This window comes from Taeniopygia guttata, chromosome 35 (assembly GCF_048771995.1).
Source record: "Taeniopygia guttata chromosome 35, bTaeGut7.mat, whole genome shotgun sequence".
NCBI classification, from domain to species: domain Eukaryota; kingdom Metazoa; phylum Chordata; class Aves; order Passeriformes; family Estrildidae; genus Taeniopygia; species Taeniopygia guttata.
The window spans coordinates 4,299,313-4,326,034 of record NC_133060.1 but is presented as its reverse complement, the minus strand read 5'-3'; the positions used below and the strand labels follow the sequence as shown (position 1 = coordinate 4,326,034).

At 54.6% G+C, this 26,722-nt stretch overlaps 1 protein-coding gene across 1 annotated transcript in view; it reads left to right on the top strand.

Moving 5' to 3' along the window:
- Positions 1 to 25,364, top strand: part of LOC115493118 (carboxy-terminal kinesin 2) — an 87,808-nt gene extending 62,444 nt beyond the window's left edge. The window contains exons 9-11 of the transcript XR_012052565.1: positions 23,423 to 23,486; positions 23,837 to 23,982; positions 24,425 to 25,364. The gene's annotated coding sequence lies outside the window, so the exon portion shown is untranslated. The remainder of the gene's footprint in view (positions 1 to 23,422; positions 23,487 to 23,836; positions 23,983 to 24,424) is intronic.
- Positions 25,365 to 26,722: the final 1,358 nt, after the last annotated feature.

Here is a 26,722-nt window from a genome sequence, read left to right as displayed (position 1 = left end):
TACTGGAATTTTGAAATCAAGGGGCTCTCAGGCTAACATATGGGAATAGGAAGAGCAGTTCTTTACTAGCATGTATAATAAAGCAAAGTAGCAGCAACAGCTACGGCACGAACAGCAAACAGAACAGGAACCCAGTCCCGGCCTTCCGGCCACGGCACTTTCCCCTTTGGTGCTGTTCCAGGCACAGCCGGCAGGGGCGCTGGTGGCTCCCGGTGGGCAGGGCAGGTGCGATGATCTCCATGCGCCTGCAGGGGGCGCTCCAGCTCAGGCTCGGGGAGCACGCGGCAATGGCGGCTTTGTCCGAAGGTGGGAAGGGATTGAGGAGAGGCTTTGCTTCACAAACCCTGGGGACGCCGATCCCTGTGCCCCAAGAGGACTGGAGCAGCAGCAGGCTGGAAGGGCAGGGATGAGCAGGAATCCTGGGGCGGTGGACGAAATGTATCAGAACTCCACGGCATTAGCTGTGTGATAGATGAGTAATGCAATGGTTGACTCTCACAATTAAAAGGCAAATAGCATGTATATATATTAAGATAAGTTTTAGAGATTTATCGTTATGTTTTACCCCGCTTGCATTGTTATCCGGATGGCCTGGGTTCGGGACATTTGGGAGGGTTGGCTCATTACTATGGCAGCACCTGACCTCCAATCAAGATTTAAGGAAGTGACCTCCACCACTGGACAGTGAAGAAAGAGTTGATGGGCAGAACTTTGGGAGGGGCTAAAGGGTTAAGAGGTGAAATCTCCATGGTGTGGATGAGCAGATGGTGAGAAAAATCCTCTGCTCCCTGTGCCATAATATTTTCTCTATTCAGTCTTTTGTTGTATTTTTGATAAGGTTTTAATAAACCTTTTAAATTCCTGGAAATGAGCATTGTTTTTCTTACAGCTGGAATCTGCAGGATGTCCTGGTAGGGCAAGGGGATGTGGGGTCCAGCAGCAGAAGAAAGGTTTCCTGCTGGGTTATGGTGGTGGCAGCGAACTCCTTTCCCCAAGCCACAGGTCCAACCGTCCTCCTACAAACCTGAAGCAAGACAGAGAGAGAGAGAGAGAGTGGCTGCCCCCAGCCCCATCCCCTTTTACCTGTCCCCATTCTCGGAGTATCTCTGCCCCCCACCCTGTGAGAAACTCCCAAAAACCAAAGGAGTTCCCCCTCCACGCCTGTCTCATGCAGCCAGACATCAGTGCCTCTCAGCAACTCCATGGGAAGAAATTCTACAGGTACTAAGGAAAGAGCAGAAGAAACCCAACCCCCAACCCTCACCTCTCTGCACAGGATTTGAGACATATTTGGGGAATTTTCTTTGCAGTTGTCCCAAATCCTGATGGGAATTCCTGGGGTGACATCCCTAGGGACACCTTGGGACATTCTGAGGACGCTGTGGGAACACTGATAGGTGTGGGGATGGGGATAGATGGGGGGTGAATGAGCTCCTTCGTATCTTGTAACAGAGGCAGCTTTCTGCCATGTCTGCAGCAGAGGCAGGTTATAAATGACAATAGAATAATCAGCTTTTCCATTTCTGTATTGGCTTTTGCAGGTTGTTATTGATGACAAGTATTTTGCTCTGTGTTATGGATATATATTATAATATTGGCTTTTTGTAAGTATTAAAATGGATTTCATATGTGTAGTGTTAAAGTAACTTTGTTATAAAGATTTAGTTTTTATTTCTGTTGCTAATTAAGCTTAGTGAAATGGCTGATAGAAGTATGCTTGTGTTAAAATGCCTGCTGGGGTGGGATAACATCCAATGAGCACAGGATGAGGACACCTGGCTACAGATCTGCCAACTGTCAGCACTCACTGTCTGGAGACAGTGTGGACCAAGGCCCAAAAACTGGAGGTGATGATAACAAAAGGACCAAAACCACACCCAGGGAATCTGCCGGCTCTAAAAAGGCAGATGCGAGGAGGAGCCATGCTAAACAGTTCTTGGAACATGTAAACATGTTTGGGGAAAAGTTTAGTATGCATAATTGTTTATGAATATGTAACAGGCTGGTGCAGTAGAAACGGTATTAAAAGGTTGTTTCCAAACTAGCATTTGTGCTCTTGGCTGAGTGCCAAGATGGACCCGTAAATCTGCTTTACTGTCTCTGTCTCCTCTTGTCCTTTATTGAACTTCTAAATTTTCAGAGGATAGTGAACGTGTTTTTCACTCCAACTGATCCCAAATCCTGCTGGATCCCAAGAAATGATCCCAAATGATCTCAAATTCCAGTTCCTGGATCCCAAAAAATCCCAGATGCCAAGTCCTGCTGGATCTCCAAAAGCAATCCCAAAAATCAATTCCAAATCAGGATCCTGGCAGGGGAAATCAGAGCCCTGGGTGGGGTAAATGGGCCCTGAGGTGGTTACTGGGGTCCTGGCAGGGCAAATTTTGCCCCTTGGGTAAAAATCAGGGTTTTGTGGCAATAAACATGGTCCTGAAAGGGGTGAATGGGGTCCTAGAAGGATAAATGGGCTGCTGAGGGGAAAATGGGTCCTGAAAGGATAAATGAGGGCCCTGAATGGTTCAGCGGGGTCCTGAAAGGATGAAAGGGGGTAAATCAGGATCCTGGCAGGGGAAATCAGGACCCAGAGGGGCCAATGGGGTCCTGGCAGGGAAATGGAGCCCTGGAGGATGGATCTGGGCTTCAAGAGATTAAAGCCGGCCTTGAAAGGGTCCCTGAGGTCCTGGCAGGGCCAGTTCTGCCCCTCATGGGAGGATCAGGGTGTGGGGCTCTCCCTCCTCCAAGAGCCTCAACGCCCTCAGCCCTCAGAGCTCTGGCCACAGCCTCTGGATGAGGACAGGGATGGAGCACAAGGTGGGAACTCCAAAACCCCAGGGTCACTCCCATTGGGTGCCTAAGGGGATTTGGGGGGGATTTTGTAAAGTTTGGGAATGCCCAGGGCCATGGGTACAGCTGGGAGGGAAAAGGGGAGTGGAAAGTTCTGGAGTCTGAGGAGTTCCGAGGGGCCGGTGGGGGGGGGAAAGGTGGATGGGACCCCCCCAAAATCTCACATGGGTGCCCGGGAACCCTGACACCTCCCTGGAGCCTCTCCTGGGACACCTGGGAAACCCCAAATCCTTGGGAATTTTCACCTGGGACCCCGCAAACTCTGTGTGGGAGTCCCTTGGGACCCTCACCTGGACACCTGGGACCCCCCAGATGCTCACCTGTGCATCTGAGAAACTCAAAATCTTTGGGAATTCTCAGCTGAGAAGCCCCAGACCTCTGCAGAACCTCAAATGGGAGCCCCAAAACTTCAACTGAGAGCCCCGAAACCTCACCTGGGCCCCCCAAAACTTCACCTGGGGCCGGTTCAATCTCTTGGGAGCCTCACCTGGGACCCCCTTGACCCCTGTGTCCACCCTGACTCCTCTGTACTGTGTCCCCTGCCCACCTGGGACACCCCAAAACCCCATCTGGGATCTCCAAACACCTACCTGGAGCCCACCAAAACTCATCCAGGGCCCCCAAAAGCCCCGTCTGGGTCCTCCAAGCTTCACTGGGGCTCCCCACCCCCCAAAAACCTCACCTGAGCCCTCCCCAACCTCACCTGGGCCACTCATGAATACCCCTTAGGACCCTCCAAAAACTCCCCCAGAAGCCCCAAATCCCACCTTGGACTTGCCAACCCCCCCTCCCACAACCCTCCATCCCCTCCTCTACCCTCTGACCTGATTTCCTGTCCCCAGGTGTCCCCCTCTGCCCTCCCCCGTGAGGTGGACACAGCGGTGGCCGCGCGGCGCAGGGCCCTGGTGGCCCTGGTGGCCTTGGCCGAGGCCTTGGGGACACCAGACAGCGTCCCCGCTGCGCTGGCCGAGGCCGAGGCTGCCCTGGGCCAGGCCCAGGGGGCCAAGAGGGGGCTGGAGAAGGCCCTGGAGGCTGCAATGGCTCCAGCGGTGGCCCTGGGAACCCTGGGGGACGAGGACGAGCAGTGGCTGCAGCAGCACGGGGCCAAGGCTGAGGCGGCGGCGGCAGCACTGGAGCGCGAGGAGAGACGGGCACGGCGGTGCCAGCGCTGGCTGCGGGCTGGGCACGGGCTGGCCGTGGTGCTGATGGTGCTGTGTGGTGGTGTGTGTGAGTAAAAACCTGTATGGACCAGTATGGACCAGTATAGACCAGTATAAACCATTATAGAGCAGTATGGAGCACTTTGGAGCAGTGGGAGGCAATATGGACCAGTATAGACCAGTATGAATCAGCATAGGCCAGTATATACCAGTTCAGACCAGTATACATATTTATAGAACAGTGGGAAGCAGTTCAGACCAGTTCAGACCAGTTCAGACCAGTTCAGACCAGTGTGAGTTTTTACAGACTAGGAGGCACTTTCTCCTGCCCTTACCAATATAGACCAGTGTGGACTAGTACAGAGCTGCGGGGACCGGCTCAGACCAGTATGAACCAGTAAAAACCAGTTCAGACTAGTATGGAGGAATATTAATATCAACAGACCAAGAGAGACTTTCCCCTGCCCTGACCAGTATAGGCCAGTTCAGACCAGTATAGACCACTATGGACCAGTGTAGAGCAGCAGGGGGCAGCAGGGGATGCAGGGAACCAGTACAGACCAGTTCAGACCAGTATGGAGCCCTACCAACCAGTAGAGACCTTCCCTGCCTCAGGATGGGGACACTGGGATGGAACTGGGACAGGACTGGGGAAACTAGGACAGGACTGGTGACACTGGGCTGGTGACATTGGTATGGGGACAATGGGGCGCTGGCACTGGGATGGTGACATTGGTATGGGAGACAATGGGGTGGTGACAGTGGGAGCACTGGGATGCAACTAGGGACACTGGAATGATGACATAAGGGTGGTGGCACTGAGACAGCCCTGGTGACAATGGGGTGGTGACAGTGCAATAGTACTAGTGGCACTGGGATGGACCTAGCAGCACTGGGACACAACTGGAACACTGGGATGGGGCATTGGGATGGAACTGGGGACACTGGGACACAACTGGGAACACTGGGACAGGGACACTGAGATGGGATGGGGGACAGTGGGTCAGGACTGGGGAAACTGGGGTGGGACTGGTGACACTAGGATGGTGGCACTGGGACAGGACTGGTGACACTGGGGTAGTGACATTGGGATGGAACTTGTGGCACTGGAATGGAACTAGTGACATGGGGGTGGTGACACCAGAGCAACGCTGTTGGCACTGGGGTGGTGTCCTAGGGTGACTGTTATGGTGTTTGTATCTCCAATCGTGTGTTCTGTTTACGTTTGATATTATGTTCTGTGCTTTCAGAACTGACTATGAAAGTGAAGGTTTGTTTTGCTGTGTTATCATCTGGTTCACCTCCCCCCATGTCTGCTGGAAAGCTAGAAAAGGCTAGGGCTGGCTGGCTGGCTTTGCTTTGCTTGCTTGCTTGCTTGGCTTGCTTGCTTTGCCTGCTTTCTTGCTTTCTTGCTTTGCTTCCTAGTTAGGTTAAGCAGTCCAATTCTTTCCCTGGACTGTTGTTTTTTTTTTTTCCTTTCCTCTTTCTGAATATCATTCAACCTGCTCTGGACTGGGATCTGGGAAACACCAAGGAACACCAGGAGCCTGCATTTGGAGATCTGCAGCAGCCATCCCCAGTGCTGGAGAGCAATCCCCAGCGTCCAGACCCGGGCGACCACTCCCAGGAAAGACCTTCTGGATTTGTTCAGCTCTTCAGAGGGGTGAAAGAGTCTTGTTGTCATCTTGTGTTAATTGTTTTGGTGCTGGGGAGTGCTTTGTTGTTGAATAAACAGGTTCTTTTCCACTTCCCTCTCAGAGGAAATTTTTCCCTGAACCAGGTGGGTGGGGAGGGGCCGTGGGGGTTTCCTGGGGGCTCCTTTCAGGGGGTTTTCCCCAAATTTGCCCTAAACTAGGACAAATATTTTGGCGCCCAACTCGGGGCTCGAGAGAGTGGAAAAAAACCCTGTTGTAATCATATTTTTGTTCCAATTATTTTGTCTGGGTATGGAGCAGTTACTGGTTATGATGTTTGAATTAATATTGTCTCTTGGGGTGAAGGCCTGCATGTGTCTCTTGTCCCTGGGGGTTTTTCAGATCTTAATCCCCCTGTGGTCCCTAGGTTTATTTTTTTATCCAGGAATAGCTCCGGTATTGTCCCTAATACGTAGGTTTTGCAGTAGAAGGGCACTGACCAGAATATCCATCGTGCTGTGCTTGGGTGTAATAGCTTCCAGAGGGTTTATAAAGGTGCTGAGGTCTGTTCCTGGAATGTATGGTTCATGGTTATGGTTGTACAGCCAGTTTGTTAGAGGGGAAGTAGGGGATGAGGCTTTTCAGCCTTTGCTTTCCTTCTTCTCCTCTGAATTTGTTACCTCCCTATTAGAGAATGTTCAGTTTCCCCTGACTGTTAAGGAGACCATCTTCCTGGTGTTTAATCTGGTAAGCTTTCTCTATACAGTCTGCAGTCTCTCTAGAATGAGGGCTGAGATTTCTAGAGGGGCTGATGAGACCTCTGACCCAGGAGTAGACCCAGGTGTGAGAAATCTTGAGTGGTGTGGGAAATGGGAGGATATGGGCCAAATCTTAAAGGAATTTTCTGACCCTATAGCCTGGGACTTTCCAAGTGAAAAAATTCAGAATCCGGCTGAGGTGGCGAAGTACCTGAAAGAGAAGTGCCATGATAACTCTAAGGAGAAAAAAATCATTGCAGTGAGCTGGGCCCTGGCATATGCTTATCGCACCCTGTTAGATACTGTAGGGCAGCAGACAGAGGAAGGGGGGCAGGGAGATAAATCAGCAGCTATCCCAGTCACTCAGGCTGCAGCCAACACCCCCGGCTCAAAGCCAGCAGCTAAACCAGACAGTGAGCCTAGGCTAGCAGCTAAACCAGACAGTGAGCCTAGGCCAGCAGCTAAACCAGACTCAGCAGCCAAGCCTCAACCAATGGCTGTTGCTACTAGCACAAGAAGTGGGAAGCGCACAGAAAAGACCAATCGACCAGTGGATGATGACGATGATGATGATAATGCAGGAGAGGGACCCTCAATGCCTGCTGACATAAAATCAGAAGTCAAAGCAACTGGTACAAGATCAGAGGCCAATACTGAGTCCTTTTCCCTAAAGGACCTTCGTGGCCTGAGGAAGGATTATACCTGACGACCTGATGAGTCTGTAATTAGTTGGTTGGTCCGTCTTTGGGATGCTGCAGGCGAGGCTACAATTCTGGATGGTACTGAGGCAAGACATTTGGGATCCCTGTCACATGATCCTGTTATTGATCAAGGAATGATGAGGGGGGCTAACCCTCACAGCCTCTGGGCACAGGTTCTGGAAAGTGTAGCACAAAGATACCTGTGTGCAGATGATCTTTATATGCAGCAAACCCAGTGGAAGACTATAGAACAAGGGATCCAACGTCTGAGAGAAATGGCAGTGGCAGAGATTATCTTCTCAGATGAAATAACAACTAGGAATCCAGACTTGGTACCATGTACATCTGTGATGTGGTGAAAACTTGTACGGCTTGGGCCACATGACTACGCTTCTGCCTTAGCAATAATGAAGCAAGATGAGAGGGATGAGACCGTGCTCGAAATGGCAAGGAAACTCCGAGCATATGCAGATGCTGTACATGGCCCAACCCATGCCAGAATTGCAGCAGTGGAAACACGTCTGCAGAAATTAGAAGATAAGATAGAGGAGAATCATAAGAGACTCAGGGAGGAGATAAAGGAGGACCTTCTCCAAATCTCAGCAGTACAGATCAGAGGTTCTGGTATCCAACGTAGACGTTCCTCAGATGGGGAGAGAAGGTACACCCCACGAACTGAGCTGTGGTTCTTCCTGCGCGATTGCGGAGAAAACATGAGGAAATGGGACGGAAAACCTACTGCTGCTCTGGCACAACGGGTGCATGAATTGAAGGAAGGTAAGACTCAGAGAGGAAGTGCCACCAAAAGGAGAGCAGCTCCAGTTGCCCGTAGCCAAACTGCCAGGCATCATGATGATGATGACATGTCTGATCCCCTTGAAGGAACCTCTAAGACATACGCCCAAGGCAAGAAGGATAAACCAGGCTTAGAGGGGCCCTGCCTCTAGCCAGGTAGAGGCGAGGGAGAACCGTGTTTTCTGGACTGTGTGGATTCGCTGGCCTGGCACATCGGAACCACAAAGATATAAGGCTTTGGTTGATACTGGTGCACAATGCACGTTAATTCCATCAAGACACGTAGGGGCAGAATCTGTCTCTATCGCTGGTGTGACAGGTGGATCACAGGACTTTACCGTGGTGGAAGCTGATGTAAGTCTGACAGGAAATGAGTGGAAGAAACACCCTATTGTGACTGGCCCAGAGGCCCCATGTATTTTGGGCATAGATTACCTTCGAAGGGGATATTTTAAAGACCCAAAGGGACTCAGGTGGGCATTTGGGATAGCAGCTGTAGCGACAGAGGGCATCCAGCAACTGAACACCTTGCCTGGACTGTCTGAGAATCCAACTACAGTAGGACTGTTGAAGGGAGAAGAACAAAAGGTACCAATTGCCACTTCAACAGTGCATCGTCGACAGTACAGAACAACTCGAGATGCTGTGGTTCCCATCCATAAGATGATCCGAGAGCTGGAGAGCCAAGGGGTGGTCAGCAAAACCCACTCACCCTTCAACAGCCCCATTTGGCCTGTGCGTAAATCTGAAGGAGAATGGAGATTGACTGTGGACTACCGTGCATTGAATGAAGTGACTCCACCACTGAGCGCTGCTGTGCCGGACATGCTGGAACTCCAGTACGAGCTGGAGTCCAAGGCAGCGAAGTGGTACGCCACTATTGATATTGCCAATGCATTTTTCTCCATTCCTCTGGCAGCAGAATGCAGGCCTCAGTTTGCCTTTACATGGAGGGGAGTGCAGTATACCTGGAACCGACTGCCCCAGGGGTGGAAGCACAGTCCTACCATCTGCCATGGTCTGATCCAGACTGCACTAGAAAAGGGTGAGGCTCCAGAACATCTACAATATATTGATGATATCATTGTGTGGGGGAACACAGCAGCAGAAGTGTTTGAGAAAGGAGAGAAAATCATCCGAATCCTCCTGGAAGCTGGTTTCGCCATCAAGAAGAGTAAAGTGAAGGGACCTGCTCGAGAGATCCAGTTCTTGGGAGTGAAGTGGCAAGATGGACGGCGTCAGATTCCTACAGATGTCATCAACAAGATCACAGCCATGTCTCCACCAACCAACAAGAAAGAGACACAAGCTTTCTTAGGCGCCATTGGTTTTTGGAGAATGCACATTCCTGAGTACAGTCAGATCGTGAGTCCCCTCTACCTGGTCACCCGCAAGAAGAATGATTTCTGTTGGGGCCCTGAGCAGCAGCAAGCTTTCACCCAGATAAAGCAGGAAATTGCTCATGCAGTAGCTCTTGGCCCAGTCAGGACAGGACCAGATGTGAAGAACGTGCTCTACTCTGCAGCCGGGAACCATGGTCTGTCCTGGAGCCTTTGGCAGAAGGTGCCTGATGAGACTCGGGGCCGACCACTGGGATTTTGGAGTCGGAGCTACAGAGGGTCTGAAGCCAACTACACCCCAACAGAGAAGGAAATCTTGGCCACCTACGAGGAGTCCAGGCCGCCTCAGAGGTGATTGGCACAGAAGCACAACTCCTCCTGGCACCCCGACTACCGGTGCTGGGGTGGATGTTCAGAGGAAAGGTTCCCTCCACCCACCATGCCACCAGTGCTACATGGAGCAAGTGGATTGCTCTCATCACGCAACGTGCCCATATTGGTAAGCTGAATCGCCCTGGGATTTTGGAAGTAATTACAAATTGGCCCGAAGGTGAAAGTTTTGGTGTCGCAGATGAAGAAGAAGAACCAGTGACACGGGCTGAAGAAGCTCCACCATATAACCAACTGCCAGCAGAGGAAACACGCTATGCTCTCTTCACTGACGGTTCCTGTCGCATCGTAGGGATGAATCGGAAGTGGAAAGCAGCTGTATGGAGTCCCACACGACGGGTTGCAGAGGCCACTGAAGGAGAAGGTGGATCAAGCCAGTTTGCTGAACTCAAAGCTGTTCAACTGGCCCTAGACATTGCAGAAAGGGAGAAGTGGCCAAAGCTCTACCTCTACACTGATTCATGGATGGTAGCCAATGCTCTGTGGGGGTGGCTAGAGAGGTGGAAAGAAGCTAACTGGCAGCGTAGAGGAAAACCAATTTGGGCTGCTGAAGAGTGGAAAGATATCGCTACCCGGGTAGAGAAGCTACCTGTGAAGGTTCGCCATGTAGATGCCCATGTCCCCAGAAGTAGAGCTAATGAAGAGCAGCAAAACAATCAGCACGTAGATCAGGCTGCAAAGATAGGGGTGTCAAAGATAGACCTCGACTGGGAACACAAGGGAGAGTTGTTCCTAGCACGATGGGCCCATGATGCCTCAGGCCATCAGGGTAGAGATGCCACTTATAAGCGGGCACGAGACCGAGGGGTGGATTTAACCATGGACAGTATTTCTCAGGTTATCCATGACTGTGAGACATGTGCTACCATCAAACAGGCCAAGCGGGTGAAGCCCCTGTGGTATGGTGGGCGGTGGTCCAAGTACAAGTGTGGGGAGGCCTGGCAGATTAACTACATCACACTGCCCCAGACACGCCAAGGCAAGCGCTACGTGCTCACAATGGTAGAAGCCACCACTGGATGGTTGGAAACCTACCCTGTGTCTCATGCTACAGCCCGTAACACCATCCTGGGCCTTGAAAAGCAGGTCCTTTGGAGGCATGGTACCCCTGAGAGGATTGAGTCAGACAATGGGACTCATTTCAAGAACAACCTTATCAACACCTGGGCTAGGGAACATGGCATTGAGTGGGTGTACCACATCCCCTACCATGCACCAGCTGCAGGCAAAGTGGAGAGGTACAATGGACTGTTAAAAACAACCTTAAAAGCATTGGGTGGGGGATCTTTCAAAAATTGGGAGCAACATTTAGCAAAGGCCACCTGGTTAGTTAACAGCCGAGGTTCCACCAATCGAGCAGGTCCTGCCCAGTCTGAGCCCCTGAATATAGTAGACGGAGATAAAGTCCCAGTGGCACATGTCAGAGGTTTGTTAGGAAAATCAGTGTGGATCAATCCTGCCTCGAGTACAGACAAACCCATTCGTGGGATTGTCTTTGCTCAGGGACCAGGTTGTACATGGTGGATAATGCAGAGAGATGGAACAACACGATGTGTACCTCAGGGAGATCTGATTGTGGGGTGAAACTATTGTGCAAATATCACTGTTTGCTGAATGTTACTGCCAATGTCTGTGCCTGAAACACACAGACATGAGAAAGAAGGAAATGAGTAAGTGAAAGATACAAGTTTTAACTTGATGGAGTTTTTACATGATGTTGAAGATATGGAGATAAGGGGTGGAATGTCCTAGGGTGACTGTTATGGTGTTTGTATCTCCAATCGTGTGTTCTGTTTACGTTTGATATTATGTTCTGTGCTTTCAGAACTGACTATGAAAGTGAAGGTTTGTTTTGCTGTGTTATCATCTGGTTCACCTCCCCCCATGTCTGCTGGAAAGCTAGAAAAGGCTAGGGCTGGCTGGCTGGCTTTGCTTTGCTTGCTTGCTTGCTTGGCTTGCTTGCTTTGCCTGCTTTCTTGCTTTCTTGCTTTGCTTCCTAGTTAGGTTAAGCAGTCCAATTCTTTCCCTGGACTGTTGTTTTTTTTTTCCTTTCCTCTTTCTGAATATCATTCAACCTGCTCTGGACTGGGATCTGGGAAACACCAAGGAACACCAGGAGCCTGCATTTGGTGATCTGCAGCAGCCATCCCCAGTGTCCAGACCCGGGCGACCACTCCCAGGAAAGACCTTCTGGATTTGTTCAGCTCTTCAGAGGGGTGAAAGAGTCTTGTTGTCATCTTGTGTTAATTGTTTTGGTGCTGGGGAGTGCTTTGTTGTTGAATAAACAGGTTCTTTTCCACTTCCCTCTCAGAGGAAATTTTTCCCTGAACCAGGTGGGTGGGGAGGGGCCGTGGGGGTTTCCTGGGGGCTCCTTTCAGGGGGTTTTCCCCAAATTTGCCCTGAACTAGGACAGGTGGTGACACCAGGACAGAGAAACTGAGCTGGAACTCGAGACAGTGGGAGGTGACTGGTGACACTGGGACAGGGATACTGGGATGGGACTGGGGACACTGGGATACAACTGGGAACACTGGGACAAGGACACATGGACAGGATGGGGGACACTGGGACAGGACTGGGGAAAGTGGGAGGGAACAGGTGACACTAGGAGGGGACAGGGAACACTGGAATGGTGACATTTGGATGGATTTGGTGACACTGGGATGGGAACAATAGGGTGGTGGCACTGGGCTGACACTTGAAGCCCTGGGATGGAACTGGGAGCACTGGGATGGAACTGGGGACACTGAGATGGTGGCACTGGGACAGGACTGAGGACACTGGTCCTGCAGCTGGGTTGCTGCACCCGAGTGGTGACAGTGGGACAGAAGTGGTGGCACTGTGATGGAACTGGTGACACTGGGGTGATGACACTGGGGCAGCCCTGGGGATGCAGGGCTGGTAGCACTGGGATGGGACTGGTGCCACTGCTCTGTCCCTGGTGCCACCAGTCTGGTGCCACTAGACAGTTGGCACTGCCATCTCCCTGGTGCCACCTGTGTGGTGTCCCCGTGTCCCCACAGTGTCCCTGGACTCAGCCCGCGCCACCCTGGGGGTGAGTGAAGACAATCACCTGCTGCTGGCCCTGGCCGCGGTGGCCGTGTCCTGTGAGGTGGCCTGGCGGGGTCTGGGGACATCACGGCGTCACCTGGCCACCGCCGTGAGCCACCAGTGGGACATGGCCCTGCGTCTGCGGGACCGTGCCCGGCGGGTGGCAGCTGCCAGGGCAAGTGCCGAGGCCGCCGCAGCCACCAACAAGGCCACTGCAGATGTCCTGGGGCGGCTGGAGGAGGTGACACAGGCACTGGGGACGTTGGTGACGGCTGTCACCCAGGACAGGGAGGTGACACCTTGGGGGACACAGGGACAGGGCTTCCCCAGAGCTGCCCGGGCACTTGGGGACATCCTAGTGGGCTTGGGGACATTGCGTGAGGGGCACGAGGAGGTGACACCAAGGCTGGAGGCGGCCCAGAGAGCGCTGGTGGGGCAGGGATAGGGACAAGGTGGGGACACTGGGGTGGCACTGTCACCGCTGGGGTAGGGGGACACTCCGAGGGACATTGGGGACCTTGGGGATACCCCTGTGTCCTTCCCTTGGAAACCCCCAGGCCATCCTGACATCCCCTGTCCTGTTTTGGGTCATCACATTGTCCTTGATGTCCCCACAGTGTCCAAAACAGAATCCCTGTATCCCCAGTGTTCCCAACAGGACATTGGGAGATATTTGGGCCCTGTTGGGGACATGGGGGGGACATCGAGGCCTGTTGGGGACGCTCAGGGGACATCAGATTCCTGTTGGAGATACTGGGGGGACATCTGGGGTCTGTTGGGAGCCCTGAGGGGACACTGAGGACATTGGGCTCCTGTTGAGGACATCAGGGAGGACATTGAGGCCCTGTTGGGGACACTGAAGGAATGCTGGGGGTGTGTTTGGGACAGCAGGGCCCTGATGGGGACTCTGGAGGGGCATTTGGTTCCTGTTGGAGACACTCAGTGGACACTGGGGCCATGTGGGGACCCTGAGGAGACATCGGGGTCTCTTGGGGGCCATCAGGGAGATATTGGGCACCCCGCGGGCGGGGGTGGCGTGGCTACGGTGGTGATGTCACCTCATCACCTCTTCCTGTTTACTGTTGGCTGTGCCACATTCCTGCGTGTCACCCGAGTGTCCCCCGGACGTTACTGGGCATGTCCCCACAGTCCCTGCACACGGCCCTGGGGACCTTCCTCGGTAACACCCGGGACACCCTGAACAACCACGGTGTCACTACCCTCGGCTACACCTCCCTGGACCAGGCCCTGGCCACCCTCAGGGGCACCTCAGGGGCCACCTGGGCCCATGTGAGAAGGGTGGCCAGCGCCTGGCACAACTTGGTGGCCATGCTTGGGGACTGCTGGGATGAACTGGCCTGGGAGGCCATCGAGCTCCGCGATGACTGCAGGGATGCGGCCAACAGGGAGGCCACCACAGAGGCCACTGTCACTGCCCTAGCTGAGGACCTGCAGGAAAAGGAAACCCACTGGGGGCAGTCTGTGAGCAACCTGGAGGGCAAGGCCTGGCCGATCGTGACCTGGTCTCCCATGGCCTTGGAGAAAGAGAAGGTGGCCTCAGTGGTGGCTGTGCATGAGGCCCAGATGAAGGAAGAAACCAAAGCGAAGGAGGAAGCCACAAAGGCCAGGGAAGAGGCTGTGGTGGCCACCAGCAAGGCCGGGGCAGCCAGCAGGAGGGAACAGCGGGCAGAGGTGGCCTTGGAGCTACTGGAGCGCTTGGTGGTTGCCTGTGACAAAGCCATCACGTTCCCCCAGGAGCTGCAGCGACGGCTCGGGGACATCGAGGCCACCCTGAAGGGGACAAATGAGATGTCCCCCAATGTCCCTGCGGCCTTGGTGGCCGCAGTGGCCAAGGCTGAGCGTCTGTGGGAGGCCAGTGCCCACCTGGCCAAGAGTCACCTGCTGGGTACACTTGTGGACATCTGCAGCCTCCTCTCAAGTTGCCATGGTGGCCCTGGTGGCCCGGGGGGCTCTGGCGGCCCCGGTGGCTCTGGTGGCCCAGGGGGCTCTGGCGGCCCCGGTGGCTCTGGTGGCCCAGGTGGCTCTGGTGGCCCTCATCATGCCAGTGGCCCTAACTTGGCCGAGCAGTGCCAAAAAGCCATTGAGAACATTCCAAAACTGCTGCGGGGACAGTGATGTCACTGCTGTGAGGTCATCAAAGGTGGGGAAATCATCAGGGACACTCTGGGTCACACATGGACGCTCAGGGCCATTCTTGCAGCTTGGGGGAATGATGAAGCAGCTTTCCTGCACTGTGGGTGCAGCAGATCATTTCTCAAGCTTCCTCAAAAACCTTCAGGTCCCTTTCCCTCCATGGGCAGTTTCACCTCAGATGCCCAATTTCCCTGGACTGCTGACAGATTGGGCCTCGGTTGTTCAATTGCCCTTTCCCGGTCCCTCCCCCAGGGAGCTCTGTTCCCATTATCCTCCCCCTACTCCTGCTTGCCTTGCCCTGACAGGGGCTCACTTCCCTCTGGGGGTGGGTCCTTGCACGTCTGGTTCCCCTCGGCAATAGCGGCTACCATTCTTTTCCCTTTCCCCATGGCTTTCTCCTCATCCCACCATACACTGACCTTCTGGGCTTCTTTTAACAGGTCATTCAACCCCTTATCCTGGCATTCCCTTTCGAGCTTCTCCTTATATCCAGCCCAGCATGAGTGACAAAGTTTATCTTCAATAAAGCTTGTCCAGCTATTGTATCAGTCTACACCCGAGTATTGTCTCGTATTTCTTTTTAACCTCTCCAGCCATTCAGGTGGAGTCTCATCCTTCTTTTGTTGTTCAGCAAATGCCTTGTGGGTGTTCTGAGTTGTTGGAGCAGCCTCCCTAATGCCCCTGACAATTAATGCTCTATAATCTTCCATGTTCTGCCTTCCCCTGGGGTTAAGGTGATCCCAATTAGGGCATTGCAAGGGCATTTTCTTCTCCCCAGCGGCCCATGGGATGCATGTTCCCTCTCCCAAATGCACATCCCTGCTGCTCAGATCATTTGTCTTTCCTTGGCTGTTTATTACAGATTGCACTTCGTCCCAGGTATAAACACTGGGTTCCAAAAATTGGTCTACTTGTTCTGCTAACCTGATAGGATCTTCTAGCAGAACTTTTAATTCCTTTTTAAATGCTCTCACTTAAGTGGAATTAAGTGGGACAGTCACAAACCTGATTCCCCGTGTGCCCCTCCCAATGGCACTTCCCAGAGGGGGTTAGTGCCACTGCTTGGATCTCATTTTTCCATTCCTCTCACTGGATGCTCTGCTCCAGGTATTCTGGCTGGGTCCATCAGGGGGTGCAGGGGGTGCAGGGGCTGCCTGCAGATACGGTGGGGGCAGATACTCTAAGGGGTCCCAGGTTTCATTTCTTTTAATTTAAATACGTTGGTCTCCCCCAGGGAAGCCTCGCCCTTCCAAGTGGCAGCAGAGTCACTTTTTTCCTGACTGACTGGTTCTTTGGCATTCACATGAATATTCAAAGTTGGCATATCCACCCCTCAAAGGAACTCATTTTGGCCAGATCAATGATGAATGATCAGATCTTATCTCCTGATTAGTCTAGTTTCTCATATAATAATGTATAGTTTTGATTTTATTTTTATTCTTTTTGTCAGGGTTATGTTCCTTCTGTGCCAATTTTATTCCCAGGAGGCTATCTGGAGGAGTATCCATCAGTGTTTCCCTGCTCTCCTTTTCCCTGGGGGTTTTCTCCTTGTTTGCTTTGAGTCCCATTTTCTCACATTATCCAGGCACCAGCACGGTCCGCACACCTTTTTTTTTCCTTCTTTCTTAACTTCCAAGCAATTCTGTCTACTCCTTTCACACATATTTTCCCAGTCCTCCTCAGGTATTGTTTAGGCTCGGGGAACTAAATGACGTTTTCCCACACACTATTTCCTACAGAAATTTTAAAGAATTAATGCCAGATTCCTGGCTCGCAGTTCCACTTTTTCATAGTCCTTGCACCAGGCACTCTTTGTGTGGGTGTGCAATGCCACCTCTCATGACAGATCTTACACTCACACCATACCCAATGTTCACATCTCAGTCCACACAAAATCTTTATTAAAAATTGTATTCACATAGACAACAAACACTTTGCTTTTCCCTCTCCACCTCGGTCACCTGAAAAGTGGAAGCACCTATTGAAGCTCCTTGTTTGTTTTGTGCCTCAGTACATCTGCAGTTCATCTCTCACTCAACAGTTAAACCCATCAATCACAGAAGACACAGGACGTAAACATTCACTTCCCACTCTCCTCCTTTCCCATTCACACTTTCACACAACACTGAGGTGTAGCAATGGGGAACAAAGAGACACGGATCCCCTTACGCATCAGAAGGGATCACTATATTGTTGAAATCACTCCTTGTTTATACCTTTAATCTCAACCTGACACAACCAGAACTCAACAGATTAACGGCACTGATTGGCTGGCTCAGCTGCAGTGCTGCTGTACACATGTCCTATCACCCAGTTAGGTTCCAATTCATTGCTGTCCACACGTTCATCCCAATAACTGCCTCTCACCCCCACAGCTGACCTCCAACCATCCAGCCTGCAGCCATGCCTGCCCCACAGGGCCTTCTGTGGGCATAAGCCTTAATAACTCGAAGAAATATCACCCCATATATGTTGCCTTTATAAGGGGCAACGTGCGACCTGGTTCAGGTGAGGCAGCACGGCGGCCTGGTCTCGCCCAGGCCACTCGGGCTGATCAACACACGCAGATACCAATGTGGCAGACGGTCGAAAAGCCTTTATTATCTCATCTCGTGGGTTTAAATAGTCTTGGGGGTCTTTGCTACGTCAGAGGGGGGTTGGGGGGTCTCAGGGGTTAGTCGGGAGTGGAAATTTACCGGGGCAGGTGTGGCTACATGCTTCTGGGGCTTCAGGGGTTAATAGATAAGTGGGGAAGAGAGAGGGGGAGGGGTCTATCTTTCCGTGACATCGCGTGGTCTTCCGCTTCGCCTGTCCCTTACCTACCACATCTCCCCCCTCCTTATCACATACAAAATGAGGTAGTCGTAGATATAGGCACTGGAGTGAGGTACAAACTTGCAACTCGTTAAGGAAAGAGTGGTTTGGTAAATCTGGGTAAATTTTTCAAGGCAGGTGTTGAAGGCTTTAGCTACTGACTGTGTTTGCAGTTTTTTGGTTTACAGCATTTGTTGGTGGCCTATGAACAGAATGTTTGCCCTTTCCAGACGGGCCTGAACAAACGAGACTAGTTTGTTCAGCAGGCATGGTCCTATGGTAATAGCCAAAGCAGTATTGCCAGTGGACCTACCAGGGCGGAAATTAAAGTGGTGAGCCAAGGTGATTGATTGAACCAGGATTCAAACCAGCTCTGCTGGGTCTCCCTGTCTCTCTTTCTCTGAGCCAGTCTGTCTCGGAGTTCTGCCATGGAGTCTTTAACGACTCCCGTATGATCTGCGTAAAAGCAGCATTCCTCTTTCAAGGCTGCGCACAGTCCTCCCTGCTGCATGAACAAAAGGTCCAGACCCCGCCTATTTTGTAAGACCACTTCTGAAAGCGAAGAGACTGATTTCTCTAAATAGGAGATGGACTTCTCGATCCTCTGCAGGTCCTCGTCGATGGTCATTTGCAGCTGAGAGAGTCCATGCTGCTGGGTTGCGATGGCTGAGACACCCGTGGCTGTGCCAGCTGCTCCCAAGCCGAGCAGCATTGCGATAGTTATACCTGTGATGATTTCCCTTTTGTGGAGTCTGTTAGGTTCCTTGAGAAGATGGTATATCTCTTCGTCTGAGTGGTACAAGACCCTGGGGACAATCAGAACTTGGACACAGAAATCGGTAGAGTCATTGAATTTGGCAAGGAACACACAAGGACTCACTCCGGACCTTTGGCAAACCCACATTCCAGATGCAGATGGGATCACCCACTTGTTAGTTTTTCTGTTGGGTTTGACAACTTTGGTGCAGAAGTTGCCTTTCTGCTTTGCTAAGGTTGCATTCCCAAAACATCTGCCCTGTCCTGTGATTTGACTCAGGGTGATTCCTCTGTGGGGAGTGTCCCATCTGCACTGGTGGGGGGCACTGGCTGTGGAGTAACTGAAGGGGGTGTCCAAAGCAATGCCTTCATAAAAAGGGGGTTTGATATCATAGCAAAGCCAACAGGAGTTAGTTAGGTTCGGTTTGGTTTCGTTTAGGGTTAGAAAGGTAGCTTCTAGCATACGAAAGATTGGGTTTGGGTCTGACTCAGCCGTGCGGCCTATCTGGGGGGTATCTGCAAGGCTGGTCGGGGTGTCAGTGGCTTTTGGGGTCAGGGTTTTGGGGTGGGTTGTGTTTTTCCCTCTCAGCACATTCTTAAAAATTTTGTTGGGTCCCACTGGTCGAGGTGCTGGCGGCTGGAGCCTGATAATTCTCACATTCACCCACCTTTTCGGTCCTCTGAGGACCACTGTCCATGTTCTACCCATGGCCCAGCTAGGGTGATCTGGCTGTAGGACAGTCATGTTATAACTTACGCATCCCCGTAGTCTAGGCTGTGCATTGTGGTCTCCGCAGCCAAAGGGTGCCCAGGTGAACTGTAAGAATTTGTCGGGCTCCTGCGGTTGCCACCCGTCTTCCCATGGTCTGGCATCTGTAACAATGGTTTTGCAGCCCCAATATCCACAATGTCCCCACCCCGGGTAGTCACAGTACCTTTTCCCTGGGTTGGACGCTGGGCACCAGTAAGATATGTACATGAGTATGATGTGTGGGCTTGAGGGCCGTAGTTTCGGTTGCCCTGGAAACAGATCGGCTATGTGGAATACGAAGGATGGAGCGTTTGCGGTGGTGACCTCTTTGAACACCTTGTCACTTGAAAGATGTTGCATGACCCATCTGAACGGCTGGTGAGGGTAGTGGCCTGGGTCGGCTTGCCCCCCGGCCACAAGCCCCACCAGCAGGATTGCACAAAGACATTGCGCAAGTCTGGGTCTCACCGCCGTGGGATGCTCAGGTTCTGTCTGGTGGCTTGGTGGTCCATCATCTCTCTCTGGGGCAGGGGTGTGTGTGTCACGGGGACGGTCCACGAGCGTGTCCTGCAAACAAGACTCACAGCTTCTCATTAGTTCTGTTTTGAGGGTCAGGTTTGATTGGTAGCAGTGGGTGTGCAGCAGTGGCTCTCATAGTGTCATCACGTGGGGGTCCCGACTGCCACAGAGGCAGCACGTCCCCCACACCCCCGGGGGCTCTCTCCCCACTTTCATGGCTAGGGTTACCCAGGGGTCCCGTATCGGGGCGTCTCCTGCTGACTCTGCGGCACAGGCGCTGCTTGCGGTGGGAGGAGGCTGAGTTCGCCCGCGCGCCCCCCCCCCCCCCCCCCCCGTTCCGTGTTTCCGGGGGCTGGGAACCACATTCCTTAGCGATTGTGACCGCTTTTCGGTGCGGCTTAGAACTCTATTCGGTTTTGTTTTAAACTGTGCTGGTTCCGTTTCTTTGGTTTCGGAGTCCCGGCTGGCCCCCGCCAGCTCGGAGGAGCCGGCAGAGCTGTCGCCAGGCTCCGCACCGGAAGTCAAATGCCAGGGCACTTCTGGGGCTCCGCGCCGTTTTGTCCGGCCCCGAGCTCGCTCCTCCCCGCGGGGGAGGGGCCGCTCCCGCCCCCCCGGCTCGCCGCGCCCCCCGCAGGGGGTGGTTTCTCTCTTATATGGTGGCGGCGCCCGGCGCGGCCGCTGATTGGCTCTCTGCCCTCTGCCGCTCTCCGCCTCTTTCTCCCGCGCACACGCGCCCCTGAAATCGCGCGGTTTCCGAGTTTTCGCGCCAAGATTACCCGGGCCCCGCCCCCCTCCACGGCACTTGGCGCCATTTTCAAGGCGGCAGCATGGCCACGCTGCCGGGGCTTTCTCCCAAGACGCAGCTTCCGCGATTCTGGCTTCTCCTGCCAGCTCCCGCCAGAAGCGCTCTGCGCGCCGCTGCGTCTCTGACAACGGATCGCGGACCGGCGGCGGCGGCGGGACGGATTGGGAAGCCGTGGTTTCTCGGGGTTTTTTTGCGGCGGGGGTTTTTTGGGGGTTTTCCGCGGCGGGGGTTCTTCGAGGGGCTTCCGCGGCGGGGTTTGGCGCCGCTCCGCTCGGCGTGCCGGCGGGGAAGCGGCGCGGAGCTGCGGCCGGGTCCGGGTCCCGGCGGGAGCGGGGCTGCGCTGCTCGGAACGCGCCGCTCCAGGCTCCGGCGGCAGCGCTCCCCTGTGCCGGGCTGGGCTCCGCTCCGCGGCGGGGCCGGGCTGGGCTCTGATCCGGGGAAGGGGGTGCCGCGCTGTGCCCCCCCGGGTCTCCGTTCCCGGGCGGATCTCCTTCAGGGACGGTCTGCGCTTTCGCCCCCGTCCCGAGCCCGGGTCTAACTAATAAACACGTACGCGCTGCACTCCGCGTCTCCTGTTTTTCTATTGCCTTGCGCGGGGTTTTTTCTACCTTGCCCCGTGCCGTAACGCTCTCGCCACTGCCTGAGGATTTCGTTTCCCCGGCCAGCGTGGCTGTACACTGTTCCCATATTCCCGGATGCATGGCATCCACTGAGCATTCGGTTGCTCCAAGCTCAGGCAGCCTTGCTATAGCAAGATAAAAGTCCCTGAGCTTAAACTCAATACTCCATTGCTTCATACTCACGACCCATGCGACGCTGTCCATGACGCTCGCGGATCCTGGGGACGTCTCCCCTTGCGCCTAGATACGGTTTGACCGTTCCGGCCGCTGCTCCTGTCCAGGTGTATCCCGTCCGCCGGGGGAATTTTTCCCTTTTTTTTTTTTTTTTTTTTTTTTTTCTTCTTTTCTCCCAGGTTTCGGCACCAGTATGTTGCCTTTAAAAGGGGCAACGTGTGACCTGGTTCAGGCAAGGCAGCACGGCGGCCTGGCCTCTCCAGGCCGCTCGGGCTAATCAACACACGCATACACCAATGTGGCAGACGGTCGAAAAGCCTTTATTATCCTATCTCGTGGGTTTAAATAGTCTTGGGGGTTTTTGCTACGTCAGAGGGGGGTTGGGGGGTCTCAGGGGTTAGTCGGGAGTGGAAATTTACCAGGGCAGGTGTGGCTACATGCTTCTGGGGCTTCTGGGGTTAATAGCTAACGTGGGGAAGAGAGAAGGGGAGGGGTCTATCTTTCCGTAACATCCCGTGATCTTCCACTCGCCTGTCCCTTACCTACCACACATCCCAAAATTGCCATGAATCCCATAAGATCCTATCCCAAAAACCCTACAAATCCCATCAAAACCCATCCCAAAAATCCCAAAATCCCATAAAAATCCACCCCAATCGCAAATCTCAAACCCACCCCAAACCCATCCATGGGGTTATTTTTGGGTTATTTTTGGGGTGTTCTTATGTTATTTTTGGGGTGTTTCTGGGGTGTTTTGGGGTGTTTCTGGGGTGTTTTTGGGTTATTTTGGGGGTGTCTTTGGGTTATTTTTGGGGTGTTTTTGGGCTATTTTGGGATGTTTCTGGGTTGTTTTTTGGTTATTTTGGGTTTTGGGTTATTTTGGGGTGTTTTGGGGTGTTTCTGGGTTGTTTTTGAGTTATTTTGGGGTGTATTTGGGTTATTTTGGCTGTATTTGGGTTATTTTGGGGTGTTTTGGGGCTATTTTGGGGTGTTTTGGGATGTTTCTGGGTTGGTTTTTTTTGTTATTTTGGGTTGTTTTGGGTTTTTGGGGGTGTATTTGGGTTATTTTGGGGTGTTTCTGGGTTGTATTTGGGTTATTTTGGGGCGTATTTGGGGTGTTTTGGGGTGTTTCTTGATGTAAATCAGCTGGCCAGGAGACCCTGTGCTCCTCCCTTGCCAAGGCCTTTGCTGACAGCACAGCCTGGGCTGTTTTGGGGCTGGGGTCGCTCCCAGGGGCTCAGGGCCCCAGCGGGCGCGGCCCAGCCTGGCAGCGAGGGGGTGGCTCCGCTCCGGCTCCGGGAGTGCCGAGGGGACACTGGGGGGGACACAGCGGGGACAGCTGGGACACTGTGGGGACACTGTGGGGACACTGTGGGGACAGCTGGGACACTGCGGGGACACTGCGGGGACAGCTGGGACACTGCGGGGACAGCTGGGACACTGCGGGGACACTGAGGGACACTGCGGGGACACTGCGGGGACACTGAGGGACACTGCAGGGACACTGAGGGACACTGCAGGGACAGCTGGGACACTGCAGGGACAGCTGGGACACTGCGGGGACACTGCAGGGACACTTGGGACACTGCAGGGACACTTTGGAGGCTTTGTGGGAGGACTGGGGACACTTTGGGGACACCTGGGCACACCTTGGGGACACTTTGTCAGGACTGGGGACACTCTGGGGATAGTCTGGGGGCAGTCGGGGGGGGTGGGGACACCTTGGGGACACTTTGGAGGCATTGGGGGAGGACTGGGGACACTTTTGGGGGATTTTGGGGACACACTGGGGACATTGCAGGTGGTGGAGACACTTTGGGGACACTTTGGAGGTGTTCAAAGAGAATCTGGGACACCTGGGGACACCTGAGAAGGGTTGGGGACACCTTGAGGACACTTTGGGGGAGTTGACATTCTCGGGACATTTGGGACAGTTTGGGGACATTGCGGGGACACTGGGGACACTTTGGGCCTGTTGGGGACATTGGGAATGGTTTGGGGGGTTGGGGACACTTTGGGGACGCTTTGGGGGGTTGGGACATTCCTGGAACCCCTTGGGGACACTTTGGGACACCTTAGGAGAGGCTGGGGACACTGTGAGGATAGTGTGGTGGCTGTACCCGCCGTCCCTGTCCCAGTGTCCCCTCTGTCCCCAGTGCTGGTGGCCTCGGGGCGGCTCCGATGGCAGTGGGAGCCAGAGGGGACAGCAGGGGACAGCGGGTGAGTGACACCGGGAGGTGGCACTGGGGACATCAGGGTGACCCAGGGGACACCAGGGGTGCCCTGGGATCATTGGGGCCCTGGGGACGTTGGGGGGTGGCTCTGGGGACAGCGGGTGAGTGACACTGGGGGCACTGGGGGTGGCACAGGTGACATCAGGGTGGCACTGGGGACACTGGGGGTCTGGCATTGTGGACACTGGGGACAGTGGTGAGTGCCACCAGGGTGGCCCTGGGAACACTGGGGTGGCACAGGTGACATCAGGGGTGGCCCTGGGGACAGCGCTGACCCGGTGGTCACACAGCGGCTCTGTCCCTTCCCTGTCCCTTCTGTGTCCCCTCTGTCCCCAGCGCGGTGGCCCCGCAGGTGACATCGGAGCAAGTGACAGGGTGGCAACGAGGAGACACCGGGGGTGGCTCTGTCCCCAGGCTGTCACCCTCGTGTCCCCCCCAGGCCACCAAGGGCAGGGACAGGACCCGGCCACGCCCAGGCACAGGTGGGTGTGTCCCCAATTGTGTCCCCAAATGTTCCCCCAATGTCCCCAAATGTGTCCCCAAAGTGTCCCTAAACCTGTCCCAAATGTCCCCAGTGTCCTCTCAGTGTCACTGAATGTCCCCACATATTTCCCAGTGTGTTCCCAAGTGTGTCCCTGAGTGTCCCTAAATGTCCCCAAAGGATCCCTCAGTGTCCTTCAATGTGTCCCCAGTGTCCCTAAAAATGTCCCTGAGTGTCCCCAATGGCCCCAAATGTCCTTCCCAAAGTCCTCTAAAAGCTCCCAGCTGTGTCCCAGGTGTCCCTTCACTGTCCCCAAAGTGTCCCCAGATGTCCCTCAGTGTCCCCAGAGTGTCCCTGAGTGTCCCCAGATGTCACTCAACGTCCCCAGTGCCTTCAGTGTTCCCTCAATGTGTCCCCAAAGTGTCCCCAACGTGTCCCCGCAGTGTCCCTGGCCCCAATGGTGACGCAGCTCCAGGCCCTCGGTGCCGCCATCCTTGGGGACATCGGGGACCCCGCGGTGCCAGCGCCCCTCTGGGCACACCGGTGACATCACTGCGGACACAGGTGACATCATCAGGGAGCGGTGGCACTGTGGGGACAGAGATGATGTCACTGTGGTGGTGGTGATGTCACTATGATGGTGATGACGTCACAGTGATGGTGATGATGTCACGGCTCTGCCCCAGCCCTGGCTCGGTGTCACTTTGTCCCTGCCCAGCCCCCAATGTCCCCAAAGCCCCCACAACCACCAGAGGGTCCCCAAAGAGTCCCCGATGTCCCCAAGGAGGTTCCTTGGTGTCCCCAACCCCCTCAATGCCCTTCAGGTGGCCCCGAGATTCCTCCACATGTCCCAGGAATGTCCCAGGAATGTCCCCAGTTCCCCCGAGGTGTCCCCGAGGTGTCCCCAACACTCCAAAGTGTCCCCAAACTGTCGTCAACCCTTCCCAGTGCCCCCAAGAGCTCCCAAAGTGTCCCCAAACTGTCCTCAACCCTTCCCAGTGTCCCCAAGGGCTCCCAAACTGTTCCCAAAGTGCCCCAAAGGTGTCCCCAACACCCCCCGAAGGTGTCCCAAACACCCCCCAAAGTGTCCCAAGGGTGTCCCCCGTACCACCCACAGCGCCCAGTACAGCTGGGGACAGACATGGGGACAATGGGGACATCGCTGAGGACAGCCCAGTCCCTCCCAGTCCCTCCCAGTTCAGGGTCCTGAGGGGCCGTTGGGTCCTGGCAGGGTAGTCGAGGTCCCCAAAGGCCCCAGGCCCATCCCGGAGGGGTCCCAGTGTCCCTAGGGGGTCCCGTTGTCCCCAAGGGGTCCCTGCTGTCCCCAGGGCCCCCCGGTCTCTCCCAGCCCACACCAATCCCGGGTTTTATTCCCGTTTTTAACCTTTTCCTGCTCTTTCTGCCCCCGTCCCCATGGCAACACTGCTCCCGCCCCTTCTGCATCGCCATTGGCTGCTTCGCCCCGCCCCGCGAGCGCTGATTGGGCGAGAGCAGCACAGGGCGGGAACACCAAACCCGGAAGCGCCTTCACCCGTTGCCATGGAGACACTGCTTGCACGTTCCCATGGTAACAGGAGTCCCGCCCGTCCCGTGCTGCCATTGGCTGCTGTGCTCATGACGAGAGCGCTGATTGGCTGGGCATGCAGGGGGCGGGGCTAAACGCGGAACTGGGCCCCAACCAGTAGAGACTGAACTGGGATAAACTGGGAACTGGGCCTGAACCAGTAGAGACTGAACTGGGAGTGATTGCAAACCAGTACAGGGGCTAAAATGGGAACTGGGATAAATTGGAAACTGGGCCCCAACCAGTAGAGACTGAACTGGGATAAACTGGGAACTGGGCCTGAACCAGTAGAGACTGAACTGTGAGTGCCTCCAAACCAGTTCAGGGGCTAAACTGGGAACTGGCATAAACTGGGACCAGAGCCTGAACTGGGACCAGAGCCCCAGACTCATCTGGGAGCTGCAGTGGTCACTCACAGACCCAGCACTGGTTCATACTGGTCCATATTGCTCCATAGTGATTTATACTGGTCTGTACTGGTTCCTGTTGGTTTGTACTGTTTTATAGTGGTCCATACTGGTCTAGCCCGGTCACTGGCTGTACTTGGGCCCCTCTGTGTTTGCTGTGATCTCCCAGTGGAGCCTGAGCTGGAGGCACTGGTGATGGTGGGAACGGCCGCAGCCTGAGGGTCAGCGGGAACGGCCACAGGGGAACGGCTACAGCCTGAGGGTCAGCGGGAATGGCCACAGGGGAACAGCTACAGCCTGAGGGTCAGCGGGAGCGGCCACAGGGGAACGGCTACAGCCTGAGGGTCAGCGGGAGCGGCTGCAGGGGAATGGCCACAGCCTGAGGGTCAGTGGGAACGGCCACAGGGGAACAGCTACAGCCTGAGGGTCAGCAGGAACGGCCACAGGGGAACAGCTACAGCCTGAGGGTCAGCGGGAACGGCCACAGGGGAACGGCCGCAGCCTGAGGGTCAGCGGGAACGGCCACAGGGGAACGGCTGCAGCCTGAGGGTCAGCGGGAACGGCCACAGGGGAACGGCTGCAGCCTGAGGGTCAGCGGGATCGGCTGCAGCCCAAAGGTCAGCAGGAGCGGCCGCAGCCCAGGCCCAGCCGGATGTGCCGCTTGTGCTTTGGCTGTGCCACCAAGCGCTTCCCGTGGTCCGGCGTGGTGCTGGGCCTCACTGGCGCGTGGGCCCTGTGGCCACTGCGGCACGGGAGCTTGCTGCCATGTG